The following is an 18,641-nucleotide window of genomic DNA, read 5'->3' as shown; positions in this document are numbered from 1 at the left end:
TTCCTTGCTCTCCACTGCCTACTAATCAATTTGATGGTGTAGACAGAGTAATGGAACACCAAGGAATGGAAAGCCATAAATCTCACCACTACTGGAGGGGCTAGTCTGTCAGGGCTATTTTGAACGATGCATAAGAGTAGTTTGGGGACCGAGAGTCATTTTCCATCATTTAACTATGAAGGGAAGAGTGGGAACTAAAAATAAAAACCTAACTTACGTATTCTCTAAAAAAATGACTGTGAGTTAAAACTGTTCATTTGACATCTTCACCACATAAAGCTATTCCCTTTCTGGTTAGCCAATTTTCCTTTGGCACCTGATACACCAAAATAGCTTTATTCTAATATATAGCTTCTACGGTAGAGAATGAACTACCCAGTTGACTATATAATTACCACCGTGTTAGTTAAATACAAGCTGTTGGGCTTAATAGTTCTAATCAAACATAGTGTTGGATATTTGCTACTTTTTGTGTGTGTGGAAAAGATTCACTATAGCATATATTATGCATAGCTAAAATGAATCCAATTTTGAGCTTGTATATAACTAACACAGAACATTAAGAAGCACCAATAAATTACAGTATTAGGAAGCTCTGAAAATTGTGATCAAATATAATTTCTTCATAGTAATGAATCCAACATTCCCAATAGTATGCTGTAAAACATTTGATTTACTATCAGTCAGTTCCTCTCTATGGTATTTAATATGCCAGTAGAATTTTTGTATGATAGAAGGCAAGAAATACCAGAATACATATATCAGCAGTAAGTAACATACAAAGGATGGTTCCCAGAATTATCGTGAAAATGCCATTTCAGGCAGTCTTCAATGTGATTTAAATGAATATATAAGGAAAAATATGATGGAACAACCTCACAGAAATAAATAGACATTAAAAATGCTATAAATTCTATTTTTATTTGATAAAGACTTTAAAAGTTGATGTTACTCAAAAGGATGAGAAAAAGTAATTATTCAGAGTCTCGTCAAGATTTCTAACAAATGAAAACATTAAGCTTCATTTTTCGTGGATGAAATCTCCCATTCATCAAAAGAAGTAACCTTAGAGCAGGCCATTATCTATAATCTTCAGGGCAATTAGAGTTTTTAAATAAAAAGCAAGTGAATACATATATTAGAATGCAGATGTTATTCCACTAACAATAAATAAGGCAGCTTACAGATCCTAATTGGTAAACTGGTTTCTTCGTTTTGAATCACAGGCCTGTTTAAGACAATGTTGTTTCTATTTGTATGACAGAGCACTCAGATCTAAAATGCCCACTACACATGTTGAATCATAGTGAGCATCTGATTAGGAGACTATTCGATGGTTGAAGAACTCTTTCATTTGAAAAGTCAGCATTTAGGAAAGTTCCAGTTCAATAACCATCTACCATAATGAACTCAGGCCTTTAACACCAGCCCAAGCGGGACGCTTCACCCCATTTCCACCCACAGAAAGAATTGTGCGTGGCCGGTCCCACCCCAACAATTTTCTTCCTTTCACTGACAAAGTTGGAACTATCTTTTCTCTATTTTCATAATTTTCTTCAAACCTCCAAAATTACTGTCTAAACCAATGAAGTCTCTCTGAAAACTGCCTAATAATAAGTAATGCCTCCTATTTCTGAATGGTATTTTCCTTAATAATATTATAATATTTTCTGCTTTTAGGTTCACAAAGTACACATGTGCGCGCGCGCACACACACACACACACACACACACACACACACACACACACACACTCAAGCCCAGTGTGGTACTAGTGCTCTCCATTTTATAAGCATGTATGCACTTATTCATTTGACCAACAGTTAAGACATACAAGAATCCACGCTAGACTCTGATATTACAAGATGAATACAACCCAGTGCCCATCCTTGAGTTTAGTCTATTGCAATAGATAGATAAGTTTTCAAACGTGTTTATTATCACAGAAAAGTATCCCACTGATATCTTCCTTTGCCAGTATAGATCTACCTGGTTTAAAAAAAAATGGCTGAAAGACATTACATTATATGGATGTGCCATAATTTATTCAAGCCATGTTTATTTTGATAACATTTAGGTGGTTTCCAATATTTCGGAGAATCCTGAGGATTCAGGGAGAACAAAGTGCCAAGTACAGTATTTGAAACATAGTAACAATAAAGGGCACGAATATTTCCTGCAGCTGTACTTACAGTTTTCACACCTATCCTAGGGCAGCTGCTTTCTCTTCCTTGTTGAGATTTGCTGTAACATCTATGTTGCCCTAGAATGTTTTCCACCATTCTAAGACATTAGGACCATCCACTATCCCATTTTTATGACTAGTTCTTCACCAAATAATTCCAAACATCTTTTCAAAGAAATCCTCAGATGACTTACCACCTTCCCAGTTTTCCCTCCCTTTATTTCTCAAACATAGACTACCACTATTTCCTTACTTTCCTTGTCTCTGTTAGTTCTGTACTCTGCCATCTATCCTGCTTTGCCTTTGAGATGGAAATCCTTACCCTTTAAGTCCTTGTTCTTCTATTCATCTCACTTCTTTCTCTTACTCTCTTACCAAACTCATTCACTCTGGTATCTTTCATTATCACTTCTAAGCAGATGATTCCATATCTATATTTCTAGTCTTGAACTTTCTCTTGAGTTCTATCTAGTTCCCACATTTTTAACTGCTTTCTGGACATTTTCTTTTGGCTATTTTCAAAGTTAATAGGTCTAAAACTCAACTCCTTATCAATCCTACTCTACCTCAAATAGACTCACTCTAGCTCAGAACCTCTGAACCACCTTTGACTCCTCTCTTTTACCCTCAATATCCAATTTGTCACCAAAATCCTGTTAATCCTTCCTTCATAAAATACATTGCTTGAATCTTCTTCTCATTTCATTTCTATAGCAACATTCAGGATTGGAAAGTAACAACAATAGCAAAAATCACTTTACAGAACATCGTACATTCTGTGTGTGAGGAGGCACTGATCTAAGTGCTTTAACAAACCATCATCCCATTTTACAGGTAACAAAAACGAGGCACAGAAAGTTTAAGTAACTAATCCAAGGTCATAAAGCTAGTAAATAGCAGAGCTAGAATTCAGATTCAGGCAGTCTAACTGCAGAGTCTGTGCTCATAATCACTCACTTACTCTGCCTCTCAAAGAGTGGAAAGAGGGCAAGTTTTAGAAGTGAAATACCCACAAAACAAGTTCCATTCTTGTCACTTCCTTTCCCATGATCCTGGTTATCTAATAGGAGCCTTAAACTTACCATGGACAAAACTGAACTACTGATTTCCATCCTTAAATTCACTCACCCTTAAAGTATGTCTTATCTCTCTTTTTTAAATTTTATTTTTTTCTTTCTTTCTTTTTTTTTTTTGCGGTATGTGGGCCTCTCACTGTTGTGGCCTCTCCTGTTGCGGAGCACAGGCTCCGGATGCGCAGGCCCAGCGGTCATGGCTCACGGGCCCAGCCACTCTGCGGCATGTGGGATCTTCCCGGACCGGGGCACAAACCCCTGTCCCCTGCATCAGCAGGCAGACTCTCAACCACTGTGCCACCAGGGAAGCCCTAAATTTTATTTTTTAATTGAAGTATAGTTGATTTACAATATTGTGTTAGCTTCAGGTGTACCACAAAGTGATTCAGTTATACATATATATATATATATATTTATTATTTTCCATTATAGGTCTTTACAAGATATTGAATATAGTTCCCTGTGCTGTAGAGTAAATCTTTTTGCTTATCTATTTTATGTATAGTAGTTTGTATCTGTTAATCCCATACTCCTAATTTATCGTTCCACTCCCTCTTTCCCCTTTGGTAACCGTAAGTTTGTTTTCTGTCTGTGAGTTTACTTCTGTTGTGTATATAGAGTCATTTGTATAATTTTTTAGATTCCACATATAAATGATATCATATAATATTTCTCTTTCTCTGTCTGACGTACGTCACTTAGTATGATATTCTCTAGGTCTATCCATGTTGCTGCAAATTGCAATATTACAATGTTTTTATGGCTGAGTAATATTCCACTGTATATAGGTACCACATCTTCTTTATCAATTCATCTGTCGATGGACATTTAGGTTGCATCCATGTCTTGGCTACTGTAAATAGTGCTGCAGTGAACACTGGGGTACATGCATCTTTTCGAATTAGAATTCTTGTCTTTTCCAAAATATATACCCAGGAGTGGGATTGGCTGGATCATATGGTAACTCTATTTTTAGTGTTTTAACGAACCTCCATAGTGTTCTCTATAGTGGCTGTATCAGTTTACATTCCCACCAAGAGCGTAGGAGGGTTCCCTTTTCTCCACACTCTCTCCAGCATTTATTATTTGTAGACTTTTTGATGATGGTTATTCTCTAATAATTAGCAAAGTTGAGCATATTTTCATGTGCCTGTTGGCTACCTGTATATCTTCTTTGGAGAAATGTCTATTCAGCCTTTTGCCCATTTTTTGGTTGGGCTGTTTGTATTTTTTTTAATTGAGTTGTATCAGCTGTTTGTATATTTTGGAAATTAACCCCTTGTCGGTTGCATTGTTTGCAAGTATTTTCTCGCATTCCATAGGTTGTCTTTTTGTTTTGTTTGTGCTTTCCTTTGCTGTGCAAAAGCTTTCAAGTTTGATTAGGTCCCATTTGTTTATTTTTGCTTTTATTTCTTTTGCTTTGTGAGACTGATTTAAGAAAATATTGCTATGATTTATGTCAGAGAATGTTTTGCTTATGTTCTCTTCTAGGAGTTTTATGGTGTAATGTTTTATATTTACGTCTTTAAAACATTTTGACTTTAGTTTTTGTATTTGGTGTGAGGGAGTGTTCTAATTTCATTGATTTACATGAGGCTGTCCAGCTTTCCCAACACCACTATTTCTTATCTCTTTAATACTGTGCACTCATTTGATCTGGCCAAAAATGTGTAAGTTATCCTTGATTCCTCTTTCTCCTTCAAACCTCATAACCAGTAACAGCTAAAACAAACAAAAAAGACAACACTTATTGAACACTGTGTAGTCATATTATTTACTGATCAAAACACCCCTATTAGGTAGGTTACTACAATTATCCTCATTTACTAAGGAGAAAACTGAGGTGCAGAGTGGTTAAAAAACTTATCTAAACATCATATAGCTAGTAAGTGGCAAAGTAGGGATCCAAATATGGGCAATCTCATCTATCTCTTAAACATTACAGTGTACTGTCTGACTCTCTAATGCACTGCTAACTCACCAATAAGTCCTACTGGCTCTACCTCCAAAGCACATCTCAAACACACCACTTTTCTCCAACTCCACTGTTACTACCACCCTACTCAAAGTCACCATGATCTTTCACTTGGTCAACTAACTGTTCTACCTACCTCAGTCTTACCCCACCATTCACACAGTCTATCCTGCAAACAGCAACAAGGATGGTTTTTTAAAAAAGTGTAAATCAGACCATGTCACCTCCCCGCCAACATGCATACACACAAACACCCTGTTTAAAACTCTCCACTGTCTTCCTATTGCCCACAGAATAAGAACCAAACCGTTTACCACAGCCCACAAGTCCCTACATAATCAAGCTCCAGCCTACTTCTTCTTTCTCATTCTCTCTCCTCTCCTTCACCATAATTTAGCCACACTGGGTTCTCTCCACTGAAAATGACAACTGTGTTCCTATCTCAGGGCCTCTGTACTTACTGCACTCTTGCTTGGAATGTTTTCCCTTCAGATTGTTGCATGAGGCCCTCTTGTTATACAGGTCTCAACCATCATCACTTCCTTAGAAAGGCCTTCATTTTCTACTGTAGCCAGCCCCCCTCTATTACTTTACCTTATTTTGTCTACTTCACAGTACTTGTCATCTCCAGAAATTATTTGGTATTATTTACTTATATATTCACTGTTATTCATCCCCACCAGAAAACAATTCCCTGAGGACAAGCACTTGATCTATCTTGTCTATTGCATAGAAGAATGCCTGGCACACGGTACGTGCTTACTGTCTGATGAATGATTGCCTAGGCAAGTTTCTCTATGTTCTTCTGTGCTTATCTATAAAATGAGAATAATGCTATTTAGGAGGCCTAACACATAGGCAGAGGATCAAACAAAAGAGGGCCTATAAAAATATTTACAAACTTTAATCTGCTAAACAAATGATATTTATATTATTCTTTGTTGTGTGACTATATTAATTAACCTCTCTAAGCCTCATTTTCTTCATGGGTAAATTGGGATAATAAAAGTGTCTATAGGGTTATGAGGATAATACATAACATATATAAGCATTTAACAGTGTCTGGCATATACTCTTTTTTTTCAATGTAATATACATGCTTTTTTTAATTGAAGTATAGCTGATGTATAATATTAAATAAATTACAGGTGTACAATATAGTGTTTCACAATTTTTAACGGTTATACTCCATTTAGAGTAATGATAAAATATTTGGCAAATACTCTTAAGTGTTTAAAAACCATTAGCCCTTTTATCAATCCAGTAACATGACTACAATCCTGGATCACTGTTACAGGCTTTCTGGACTTTCTGCTTCACACTTGCCTTTGCCCATATTCTATACTTTATGGTTAGGGAAATTTTCTTGTATCTGTGATTTTCACAAAGGAGGTGGTGAAAGAATATTTGTTGAATGAATGAAGAAATGGGAGGAAGGGTGGGTAGGTGAGTAATAGGCATATTTCTGTCATGTTTAGGACATCACTTTTATACTCCAAAACCAGTGTTTCCCAAATAAAGCCCCAACTTCCTGAGGACTTTTACAACTTCACTTCTACCTGCAGTTCCCTGTTTGTCTTAGAACACTCCACTAAAAAAATAAAAAGCAGTTCATCATGTCCATCTCAAGTTTCTGTCTTCTGTCCTACACTTGGACTGTTCTTTCTGTTTCTTTCTGCTTATCCAGTTCCTGGCCCACTCTTTCAACCTAGTCTCCTCCATAAAGTCCCCCAAACATCAGGATGCCAAGATGTCTCTGTCTCTATCAGCAAGAGCAGGTGCTGTCTGCATGAGTCACTTGCCATCTCTCTGCCAGGGCTTTTTTCATGTTTATGAGTGGTCTGTATAATTACAGAGTGCACCCTTGACGGATGCCTCATGCTCTTTTCTCACTTAGCACGTACACAGCACATTATACCAAAAGAAGGCAGTTGGCACTCATTCGGTGGTCTGGAAGAAAAATATTTTTTTAAAGTATTGTTACATTTTTATTAGCAATATACAAATCTTTCCTTGAGCATAAAGGACAAATATTTGCAAATATAAACAAGATATTTTTAACAAAGGGAAAGAATCATAACTAAAAGTATACATATTTTTATAAGCTATTAAGGATTGTACAAGTCATTTAAACCACATGATTCAGGACCAACAACGTGTAGTTGAAAATATTCTGATTTAAAACTTTCATTTCGGGGGCTTCACTGGTGGCGCAGTGGTTAAGAATCCGCCTGCCAATGCAGGGGACACGGGTTCGAGCCCTGGTCTGGGAAGATCCCACATGCCGCGGAGCAACTAAGCCCGTGCTCCACAACTACTGAGCCTGCATGCCTAGAGCCCGTGCTCCGCAACAAGAGAAGCCACCGCAATGAGAAGTCCCCGCTCGCCGCAATGAGAGAAAGCCCGCACGCAGCAACAAAGACCCAATGCAGCCAAAAATAAATTAAAAAAAAAAACAGAACAAAAAACCACTATCATTTCTATAAATGAATAAAGTCATATTGGGTTTTTTAACAGTTTTTTAAATTGAGATAAAAAACCACATAACATGGGCTTCCCTGGTGGCGCAGTGGTTGGGAGTCCACCCGCCGATGCAGGGGACGTGAGTTCGTGCCCCAGTCCGGGAGGATCCCACATGCCGCAGAGAGGCTGGGCCTGTGAGCCATGGCCGCTGGGCCTGCGTGTCCGGAGCCTGTGCTCCGCAGCGGGAGAGGCCACAACAGTGAGAGGCCCGCGTACCACGAAAAAAAAAACAAAAAAAAACCCCACATAACATAAAATTTACTATCTTAATCATTTTTAAGTGAACGGTGGAAGAGAAACTTTTTTAGTGTAACTTGCTGGTGAGCTGGGCACTACCTGTATTAATATTGCAACCCATCTTGCTCAAAATTTAAAACTATGGTAATTAAAACACTGCATGTACATCTATCTAGATTCTAGTTTTCAAATTATCCAAATCAGGTCAAAGTAACAAGGCTAGGAGATTTTCAGCTGGGAGCTATAAATAAAACAATATAATACAACTTTCAAAGGGTATACAGAGAAATTTAAATGTGAATGTACCCTAATGGTTTTCCTTCCCCTTGTTCTTTTTTTCAATTTAATTTTAATAGACAATTAATTCATATGGTTCAAAAAATTTTAAATTATGAAAAAGTTTTCAGTGAAGTTTCTCTCCTACCTGTGGCCCATGCATCCACCCCACCACCTACCAACCAGGCAATTACTATGATTACTTATGCCCCTTTCCAGAGTTTCCTTTTGCCTATAAAAGCAAACAAGAATCTATAATCTTACTTTCTCGTATTTTAGACAAAAGGTAGCATACTATCAGCACTTTTTCCCACTTAATCATATATCATGTATTAGTACACAGAACATGCCCTCATATTTTGTTTTAACTGCGTAGTATACCCTTATTTTTTATATGTACCATACTTATTAATGTCATCTTTTCACATCTTTTATCATTTAAGGCTAGTCAACCTTTTGCAACTGAAATCTCTGAACATGGTTATAGTTAAATCGTGGAACCATTAAACATCAGGTTTTAATTTTGCTTATAAGAGTAGAACAACCACTCAACCGAAAACACTCAGAGGCATTACTACCACTGGCTTATGTGGGGGCACTAGAAGATTGTTATCAGAAAAGATCAGTAAGATGGGATTTTGGGAGGGGGCAGTGTTTTGGGAGGGGGCAGAGGAAGCATGTGGGTCTTTTCTAGGAGAATGGCACACAGAAAGATGTATAGATTCTGTTCATTTATAACTTATTCATGGAAATAACATGACAGCCTAGTAATAAGATTTATATTATTATTTTATTGATTACGTTGGTTTTGTTGTCCAGTTTAGAATGTCAAGGAATTAATATATCTCAAGAGTCTGCCAGGGCTTCCCTGGTGGCGCAGTGGTTGAGAGTCTGCCTGCCAATGCAGGGGACACAGGTTCGTGCCCCGGTATGGGAAAATCCCACATGCCGCGGAGCGGCTGGGTCCGTGAGCCATGGGCGCTGAGGCTGCACGTCTGGAGCCTGTGCTCCGGAACGTGAGAGGCCACAACAGTGAGAGGCCCACGTACCGCAAAAAAAAAAAAAAAAAAAAAAAAAAGAGTCTGCCATATGTACTGTCACAAAAACTCCCATTTTTAAAGATCAGGAAACTGAAGTGAAGAGTGGTGAAATAATTTGTCAAAGGTCGGTGGTAGAACTTAAACCTGACTGCAGATATGTCTAAGTCTAAAGTCTATGGTGCCTGTCATGGTATATATTGCATGAATTATGTGCTGCTTGCTGCTGTGGTTTGTATTAGTTCAGGTTCTCCAGAGAAACAGAGCCAACAGGGTGCGTGTGTGTGTGCGTGCTTGTGTGTGTCCACGCACGCATGCACACACATATTTGTTTGTGAATGTATAAAGAGAAGAAAGAGATTTACTATAAAGAACTGACTCAGGCAATTAAGAAGTCTGGCAAATCCCACAATCTGCAGGGTGAGTAGGCAAGCTGGAGACCCAGGAGAGCTGACAGTGTAGTTCTAGTCCAAAGGCCAGGAGGCTCAAGACCTAGTTCTAGTCCAAAGGCAGGAAAAAAGCCAATATCCCAGTTTGAAGGCCATCAGGCAGGGAGAATCCTCTCTTACTTGGGGGAGGGTCAGCCTCTTTGTTCTACTCAGGCCTCCTGGGATGAGGCCCACCCACATTAGGGAGGGCAATCTGACCTGCTCACTCTACTGATCTGAATGTTAATCTCATCCAGAAACATCTTAACCCTCATCCAGAATAATGTTTGACCACATATTTGGGCACTCCATGTCCCAGCCAGGTTGACACATAAAATTAACCAACACACAGTTGGTTACAGTCACAGGGAGCAGAGTGGTGAGCAAAAGCCTTTGTGTTCTACCAACAGTCACTCTTCATTCACTCAACATCAGGTCTAAAGAAAACTCAACTCCAAGTGGTGTCTACAAAACACCTATTTTCTTATCTCCTTTTTGATAGAATATATTTCTTAAATTCTTGGCAATTAAATTTAAAAATTATCTCTTCTATTAAATAATAAATACAGTATGTAAAACTCATAATTCTTATTTTTGCAACATTGTATTAAGCTCTGGTCTAAGTAGCTTTATTATTTTTTCTTTTTTTTTTTTTTGTGGTACGCGGGCCTCTCACTGCTGCGGCCTCTCCCGTTGCAGAGCACAGGCTCCGGACGCACAGGCCCAGCGGCCATGGCTCACGGGCCCAGTCGCTCCGCGGCATGTGGGATCTTCCCAGACCGGGGCACGAACCCGTGTCCCCTGCATCGGCAGGTGGACTCTCAACCACTGCGCCACCAGGGAAGCCCTAAGTAGCTTTATTTTTAATATGCCCTATGCTGCATAAAATAATCTACTGTGGCTGGCTTGAATAGGTCTTTTACTGAAAGAAGGACACAGGAGGAGGGAGAGAAGGAAAGAAAAAAAGAAGCCAACAAATAAACGGGTCACACCCCACCCAAGGCTGGTCTTGCCTCAAGGGCAGTGCATTGAAACATTCTCTGCGTCTGCTTCTGGGGCCTTATAGAAACTCATTTATGCTCATTAGCCTTCATCAGTAGGCCCTACCAACATCCAGCATTTTTTCATTACACTCTTTTTTCAGCAAAACCTCATTAGCTGAAGAAACCAGGCAGATGCTTTATACATCTCAATTCCAACTGGAGACACCATATCCACAGTATTTTTCCTGCAAGAGCCAAGTAACAGGCTACAGCAGTCTGAACACAGGCACATCCTGATTGGAACACACTGGCATCTTATTCTGACATTTCCAACCAAGCCAAAGCAGCTACTTGGAGAAACTGAATAGGGATTCAGAGGAAAGTGGTAAGTGGAAATACCAACAACAGCATGGTTAAAAAGCTAAACTTGGCTTAAGAGTAGAGAAGGCCAGGGAGAAAATGGCCTTTTAGGATCCCTGTATTTATACATTGCATTAGTGATTATACAAGCTTTCTATTTAAGAGGAAAACAAATGAATTTTAAAAAGTATTCCCAGACCTCAGACACACAGTTTCAAATGCCTGAATGAATAAATCGGGCAATGGTTTTTGAGAGCAGTCCTTTCAATGACTGCAATTATCTTGGAAGAGAATACTAATCATCCTTTTGTCACAACAAATTAGTTTGTTAAACTGTTTTTACTCCTGTCTAAGCACATGCTGTAACTGAACGTTTCTATATTTTTATCTTAAAGAAATGACTGTGCTAAAGGTCTTGTTTATTTCCTGGAAACGATGCTAAAATGATTATATGGGCCCAGGTGGAGAAACCCTGACTCATGGTGTTCACACAGATTTAATCATAACCAGCAGGAAGAACAAATGATGAGAAACTTATAAAAACACAACAGAGTGGTCAACATAGAGAAAGACTGGTAAAATGAGGGTGAGATAGGGGAGGTAGAGGCAGAAGAAGGGGAGTATAGGTTCCAAAAATCTAGCCATTTCCCTCTCAGGGTTTCCATGTCATTTCAAAGGACCTCAGGTGTTGGGTTACCACCAATGAAAGGTCTCCAGCGGTAGACAAATGGAAACCAGCTATTTAGAATCAAGGGGGAAAAGGAAGCAAGTTATAGCAAGACAACTTGTTTTTGGTTTTTCTCCTTTGGATGCCTGCACGGACTAGATCATTTCTCTGGTGTCTGAGTTGAAATGCCAGATGTAGAAGGGGCCATTTTTATCATCTGGGAGTAGGTTATAAAAAAAGGTGTGAGGGAGTCCATGAGAGGACTCCACTTCAGCCAGAGCAGCACAACTTTTAAAGTATTTTTTATGCTGAAATTCTGCCTAAGATTTTGTCTGAAAAATGTGTTTCCTTGATAAAAATCAGTAATCCACTTGATGGATGAGGAGACTGAGGTACAGGCAAGGGAAATGGTCCAGGTCCTGAGCAAGTTAGTGGCAGACCCAGAAATAGAATCCAGGTCTCTGTACTAACTTGTTCTAGTGTTCTCTCTACCAAATCAGACTGCCTCATCTTACCAGCTTGACAGTAAACTTTTCAGTACACTAGAGAATTGCCAAGTGCACGACTCCATGTATGAGTGGAAATGAATGGACAGGCCACATGTACAGTTATTACAATGTGAAAGCCACCTAAGAAGAGAGGCTTTGAAGGGGGAAAAGTATAAAAACCTGTGCTACTTTCTCTTTCAGCACTAGATGCTCTTCTCAAGAACAAAAAGACTGGGCTAATTAAACAGTGCAAGGGAGAACCTGTGGTAAGATTTATAGCTGCTGGGTTAGAGACCGAACAGTTACAGAGGAACCCAGCAAGCTCTAGAATCCAACGAGCTTTTAACTATATAGAGCCATGTTCACTGGTTGAGGCCAAACTGTTTCTAGTGTAGATTCTCACCGGGGACCTGACTGCGGGGGACACACGCTACCATCGCTCTTAGCAGAGTAAACCTAAATGTCTTCCATATTGATGAGATCACAATGCAACAAATCTGTGTACTAGAAATGCTCAGGGTTTGTTCACCTGTTCATTCATCCAAACATCATGGTAGGAACCAGGGATGGCTGAAAGATAGATGAAATGTTATTCCTATTCTTCAGGAACTCACCATAGAACGGAGAAGACAAACTATATATGGAGTTCAGTAGGATAGTAAATACAATGCTATTAACCAGTGGGTGCTTTGAGGGCAAGGGAGGGAGCATCTAATTTAGTCTCAGAGAATTGAGGAGGACTTTATAGAAAAAGGTATATGAGCTGTAAGAATGAAAAGGATAAACGTAAAGGATGATATAATAGAGTAACTGAAGATAGGGCTACTTTAGATTAATGGTCAGAAAATAATTCTCCTGGGGCGTGTCATTAAATCTGAGACTGAATTCAATATCAAGAAGGAACAAGATCTGGTAACAAACACTCAGGCAGAAGGAATAGCAAAGGCCCTGAGAAGAAAAGGCTTGAAGAGTTTGAGGAACTAAGAGGAGACCAGTGTATGTGGAGTATAACAAGCAAGCAAAAGAATAAGAAGTGAGGGTGGAGTTAAGGCTCAAAAGGGCCTTCTAAGGAAACAAGGCATTTGGCTTTCATCTAAGTGGAACGAAAAGCTACTTTTTAAAAGGGTTTCAAACAAGGAAAGACTCAATGTAATTTACATTTTTAGAACAATAGTAATAAATACATATATAGTACCTACTATAGGCCAGGCTCTGCCCAAGCATTTTATATATATTAACTTGTAATGGCTGCTATATAAACATGATTGGCAGAAGGCAGAGTGGACACAAGGAGATTCATTGAGCACTGCAGTTGAGAGATGATAGTGGTTGGAATGAAGAAGGAGCAAGTGAAAAGATCTCAGGAGTATTTAGGAAATAGAATTGACATGACTGGATTGGGAAGGGGAGAAGTAGTGACATAGGTATGGAGGAATCAAAGATTACTTCTATGCTTTTACAAAGTTTGAAGGAGAAGGGAGTATTCAATGGTGCTGAATATCTTTGAGGACAAACAGACTAAAATCTGAAAAAAGATCAATGGATTTATCAATTAGGAGGTCAGGAGTAAACTTTTGCATGTATTTTAGTAGGTTGGTGGTATAAGTGGTCAGACTACATAGGGTAAAGAGTGACTGGAAGCTAAAGAAATGGAGATGGTGCAAGTATTTTTCTAAGATGTCTGAAAGGGAAGGAAAGAAGGGAACGTGACAGGGGGCACACTTGAGGAATTTTTTTCTTTCTTTCTTTCTTTTTTAAGGTCAGGGACAATTAAACATCTCTATAGACTGAGAAGAAGAAGTATGTAGAGGGAAAGAGGTTGACATATAGAAGAAAGAATGGATATCAAAATAGAACAGGATAAAGGTGGAGGGAAAAGAGTTGGGTGAGTTAATGCCTGGGATTCAAAAGAAAAGATCCATTCATTATTAGAGGTATCTCAGCATGTACTAGAATACATTAGTCTAGTTTTTTCTTATTCAAGTATAGCTGATTTACAATATTATATTAGTTTCAGGTTTATAACACAGTGATTCAAAATTTTAATAGATTATACTGCATTTAAAGTTATTATAAAATATTGGCTATATTCCCTGTACTGTACAATATATCCTTATAGCTTATTTATTTTATACATAGTAGTTTGTACCTCTTAATCCCCTAACCTCCATTAGCCTAGTTTTGTTTTTTTGTGTTTTTTTTTGCTGTACGCGGGCCTCTCACTGTTGTGGCCTCTCCCATTGCAGAGCACAGGCTCCAGACGCGCGGGCCCAGCAGCCATGGCTCATAGGCCCAGCTGCTCCGTGGCATGTAGGATCTTCCCGGACCAGGGCACAAACCCGTGTCCCCTGCATCGGCAGGCGGACTCTCAACCACTGCACCACCAGGGAAGCCCCATTAGCCTAGTTTTAACCTTTATTTTTACAGACACTTCTGAGAATTTAAAACTCTATCTCCCACTTTCAACAATTTTGACCCAGTGCAAGGAAGGGCTCATGCTCTGCTACATACTATTATTTATTCTTCACTGCCACCTTTAACTCGTATTCTTGGGCTAACTTTATTAGTTTCTTCAGTCTCTGATTAATGATAGAAGAGTCATAATCGGTGTTCAGTTATCTGACCATGCTACAGTGTCCCTTTTGCTCTCCAAACCACACACTCCCACAACGGAAGACGTTTTAAATAAGATTGAGGAAATAATAAGGTGCTCATAAAAATAATTAAGGATAAAATATGAAGATTTTCCCATGAAAATTCATAAAATTTATGAAATTATATAAAATTGCATGCATTACATGAATATGGCCTTCTCCTAAGCCACTGAAAGTGATTTTCAAAAGATATATTTCTTTGGCATTATATTCTGACATTTCTAATTTAACATTCTTAAGAAGTATGGGATACAACAGGATGATGTAATCTGAGAAAATGCAACAGACAGTTAAGTTGTATCTATGCCAAATCAAAACTATCAATACAGGGCCACAGGACTTCCGGGAAGATAGCGGAGGAGTAAGACGCGGAGATCACCTTCCTCCCCACAGATATACCGGAAATGCATCTACACGTGGAGCAACTCCCGCAGAGCGCCTACTGAACGCTGGCAGAAGACCTCAGACCTCCCAAGGGGCAAGAAACCCCCCACGTACCTGGTTAGGGCAAAAGAAAAAAATAAACAGAGACAAAAGCATGGGGATGGGTCCTGCACCAGCAGGAGGGAGCTGTGAAGGGGGAAAAGTGTCCACACACTAGGGAGCCCCTTCGCGGGCGGAGACTGCGGGTGGCGGAGTGGGGGAACTTCGGAGCCGCGGAGGAGAACACAGCAACGAGGCGGGGGGGCGGGGGGCAAGGCGGAGAGATTCCAGCGCAGAGGATCAGGGCTGGCCGGCACTCACCAGCCGAGAGGCTTGTCTGCTCACCCGCAGGGGCGGGCAGGGCTGGGAGCTGGGGCTCCGGCTTCAGTCGGAGCACCGGGAAAGGACTGGGGTTGGCGGCGTGAACACAGCCTGCAGGGCGTTAGTGCACCGCGGCTAGCCGGGAGGGAGTCCGGGGAAAAGTCTGAACCTGCCGAAGAGGCAGGAGACTTTTTCTTCCCTCTTTATTTCCTGGTGCGCGAGGAGAGGGGATTAAGAACGCTGCTTAAAGGAGCTCCAGAGACGGGCGCGAGCCGCGGCTGAAGGTGCGGACCCCAGAGACAGACATGAGACGCTAAGGCCGCTGCGGCCGCCACCAAGAAGCCTGTGTGCGAACACAGGTCGATGTCCACACCCCCCTTCCGGGGAGCCTGTGCAGCCCGCCACTGCCAGGGTCCCGGGATCCAGGGACAACTCCCCCGGAGAACGCACGGCGTGCCTCAAGCTGCCAGTGTCACGCTGGCCTCTGCCGCCGCAGGCCCGCCCCGCACTCCGTGACCCTCCCTACCCCCCGGCCTGAGTGAGCCAGAGCCTCTGAATCAGCGGCTCCTTTAACACCGTTCTGTCTGAGCAAAGAACAGACGCCCTCCGGCGACCTACACGCACAGGCGGGGCCAAATCCAAAGCTGAGCCCCTGGGAGCTGTGAGAACAAAGAAGAGAAAGGGAAATCTCTCCCAGCAGCCTCAGAAGCAGCGGATTAAAGCTCCACAATCAACTTGATGTACCCTGCATCTGTGGAATACATGAATAGGCAACGAATCATCCCAAATTAAGGAGCGGTGTGGATGAAAGGCTCTTGGTGCTGCAGCCAGGAGTTAGTGCTGTGCCTCTGGGGTGGGAGAGCCAACTTCAGGACACTGGTCCACAAGAGGCCTCCCAGCTGCACTATGAAAATCTCCCAGAGATCTCCATCTCAACGCCAGCACCCAGCTTCACTCAACAACCAGCAAGCTACAGTGCGGGACATCCTATGCCAAACAACTAGCAAGACAGGAACACAAACCCACCCATTAGCAGAGAGGCTGCCCAAAATCATAATAAGTCTACAGACACCCCAAAACACACCACCAGACGTGGACCTGCCCACCAGAAAGACAAGATACAGCCTCATCCACCAGAACACAGGCACTAGTCCCCTCCAACAGGAAGGCTACACAACCCACTGAACCAACCTTAGCCACTGGGGACAGACACTAAAAACAACAGGAACTACGAACCTGCAGCCTGCAAAAAGGAGACCCCAAACACAGTAATATAAGCAAAATGAAGAGACAGAAAAACACACCGCAGATGAAGGAGCAAGATAAAAACCCACCAGACCTAACAAATGAAGAGGAAATAGGCAGTCTACCTGAAAAAGAATTCAGAATAGTGATAGTAAAGATGATCCAAAATCTTGGAAATAGAATAGACAAAATGCAAGAATCAGTTAACAAGGACCTAGAAGAACTAAAGATGAAACAAACAATGATGAACAACACAATAAATGAAATGAAAAATACTCTAGATGGGATCAATATTAGAATAACTGAGGCAGAAGAACGGATAAGTGACCTGGAAGATAAAATAGTGGAAATAACTACTGCAGAGCAGAATAAAGAAAAAGAATGAAAAGAACTGAGGACAGTCTCAGAGACCTCTGGGACAACATTAAACGCACCAACATTCTACTTATAGGGGTTCTAGAAGAAGAAGAGAAAAAGAAAGGGACTCAGAAAATATTTGAAGAGATTATAGTTGACAATTTCCCTAATATGGGAAAGGAAATAGTTAATCAAGTCCAGGAAGCACAGAGAGTCCCATACAGGATAAATCCAAGGAGAAATACGCCAAGACACATATTAATCAAACTGTCAAAAATTAAATACAAAGAAAACATATTAAAAGCAGCAAGGGAAAAACAACAAATAACATACAAGGGAATCCACATAAGGTTAACAGCTGATCTTTCAGCAGAAACTCTGCAAGCCAGAAGGGACTGGCAGGACATATTGAAAGTGTGGAAGGAGAAAAACCTGCAACCAAGATTACTCTACCCAGCAAGGATCTCATTCAGATTTGATGGAGAAATTAAAAACTTTACAGACAAGCAAAAGCTGAGAGAGTTCAGCACCACCAAACCAGCTCTACAACAACTGCTAAAGGAACTTCTCTAGGCAAGAAACACAAAAGAAGGAAAAGACCTACAATAACGAACCCAAAACAATTAAGAAAATGGGAATGGGAACACACATATCAATAATTACCTTAAATGTAAATGGACTAAATGCTCCCACCAAAAGACACAGATTGGCTGAATGGATACAAAAACAAGACGCATATATTTGCTGTCTACAAGAGACCCACTTCAGACCTAGAGACACATACAGACTGAAAGTAAGGGGATGGAAAAAGGTATTTCATGCAAATGGAAACCAAAAGAAAGCTGGAGTAGCAATTCTCATATCACACAAAATAGACTTTAAAACAAAGACTATTAGAAGAGACAAAGAAGGACACTACATAATGATCAAGGGATCGATCCAAGAAAAAGATATAACAATTGTAAATATTTATGCACCCAACATAGGAGCACCTCAATACATAAGGCAAATACTGACAGCCATAAAAGGGGAAATCGACAGTAACACATTCATAGTAGGGGACTTTAACACCCCACTTTCACCAATGGACAGATCATCCAAAATGAAAATAAATAAGGAAATACAAGCTTTAAATGATACATTAAACAAGATGGACTTAATTGATATTTATAGGACATTCCATCCAAAAACAACAGAATACACATTTTTCTCAAGTGCTCATGGAACATTCTCCAGGATAGATCATATCTTGGGTCACAAATCAAGCCTTGGTAAATTTAAGAAAATTGAAATTGTATCAAGTATCTTTTCTGACCACAACGCTATGAGACTAGATATCAATTACAGGAAAAGATCTGTAAAAAATACAAACACATGGAGGCTAAACAATACACTACTTAATAATGAAGT

At 40.2% G+C, this 18,641-nt stretch overlaps 1 protein-coding gene across 3 annotated transcripts in view; it reads right to left on the bottom strand.

The window, feature by feature from the left end:
- PHKB (phosphorylase kinase regulatory subunit beta) overlaps nt 1-18,641 on the bottom strand; it is a 200,587-nt gene that overhangs the window by 65,467 nt on the left and 116,479 nt on the right. The gene's annotated exons all lie outside the window — the stretch shown is intronic.

This window comes from Lagenorhynchus albirostris, chromosome 19 (genome assembly GCF_949774975.1).
Source record: "Lagenorhynchus albirostris chromosome 19, mLagAlb1.1, whole genome shotgun sequence".
NCBI lineage: Eukaryota > Metazoa > Chordata > Mammalia > Artiodactyla > Delphinidae > Lagenorhynchus > Lagenorhynchus albirostris.
The sequence above is the reverse complement of the archived record's forward strand: the minus strand, read 5'-3'. Positions and strand labels throughout refer to the sequence as shown.